A 1,363-nucleotide genomic window follows, 5' to 3' on the forward strand; every position below is an offset into this window, starting at 1 on the left:
CTACGAATCCCTCTACTGCTAGATCTATAACTATACCTTCTCCTGCTTTAGGTAACTATTACTCTTCTAAACGCCGCTAATTTACCCTATAAAAGGCGTAGATATACCGCGTATACGCTATACCTAGTTACTATATTCACGCCTGCTTCTATCTATTCCCGGGAACTGTATATAATAACTAGTCTCCTTTTAAGAGTATAAAAATAACTATCTAATAGATTCTTAAATACGACCCTACGATACGCGCGGAAGTAGAAGAACTACGTACAGTAAAGAAGGTAAAGAAGGATATAAGCCGGGACTCTATATAGCTTAAAAAGGCGTGACTCGACTATAGCAGCGTCTATAGCAGCGTCTCCTATACTGCTAGCTTTATAGCAGGAACCGCTACTACTAGCTACCCTTTTTAAGCCTTTACTATCCTCGATTCCGGTGCTATAATCTATATCTTAGGGGGGATAGCGTAGGTGGTAGATACGCCTAGTGGCCGCGCAAGGCCGTGGGTTCGAATCCCACTCCTCTTAATCGTCGTGCGCGAGTTCTTTTATAAAAAGGAATTCGCGCGCGACTTACCCGGAGCTCCTGCACGTTATAGGGGTCCCTGCATATTCGGGGAGATATTTGTTAGCTTGTGCGCTAATAAGTGGAACCACACTGCCTCCGGTACGTACCCTCCTTAGGGGGGGAGGGTACGTACCTACCACGCGTAATTAAGCGCACACACATAACTACTACGATTAGGCCTTCGAAGCTAGGGCCTTTAAGGAGCGCGTAACAAACAAGACACTTCCCGGAATAATGATACTGGTTCCGCCATAGCTCTATGCAAAAAGAGCTAGTATAAGGATTTTCACTTTACTATTAACGGGTTCATATACATAGACTAGTTAACTCGTTATAGGATTAGTCTCCTTAATAGACTCGCGCTATAGCTTTAGGGCTGTATACGCGTATTGAATAAAAAAATAAAAAAAATCTATATCTTTAACGATTTTTTCCCCTTTTCCGATTTTATCCTTACTATATAGGGAGACTATATAGCCGTAGGTAATTCGTCCCTGCCTATTAAAGGTTATGTTAATATAACCGTGAGATTAACCCTACTAATAGGAGGCCTTAATTTTAGGCTATTAAATATCGTATACTATGAAGATTTTACTTATAATTTAATCTTAGAGTAATAGTTACTATTAAGCTATAACCTAAGCTTACTATATAGAAGAGTACTAGAGCTATACTATAACTATAAAACCTATACGCTTAGTAATACATGCACTCGGGAACCTACTTATTCGGCGACCTCAAATATCTAGCTAGCCTTAGTAAGCCTACAGGGGCACTAGGACCTATAAGGGGCCTAAGC

General features: G+C 40.8%; 1 non-coding gene across 1 annotated transcript; it reads left to right on the forward strand.

Annotated features, from left to right (window-relative positions):
- Nucleotides 1-452: 452 nt before the first annotated feature.
- On the forward strand, nt 453-524 carry SODALDRAFT_t82. The gene has a single exon. It is a non-coding gene; the product is annotated as a tRNA-Thr (tRNA).
- The last annotated feature ends 839 nt before the right edge of the window (nt 525-1,363 follow it).

Source organism: Sodiomyces alkalinus, assembly GCF_003711515.1.
Source record: "Sodiomyces alkalinus F11 unplaced genomic scaffold SODALscaffold_3, whole genome shotgun sequence".
Lineage (NCBI taxonomy): Eukaryota > Fungi > Ascomycota > Sordariomycetes > Glomerellales > Plectosphaerellaceae > Sodiomyces > Sodiomyces alkalinus.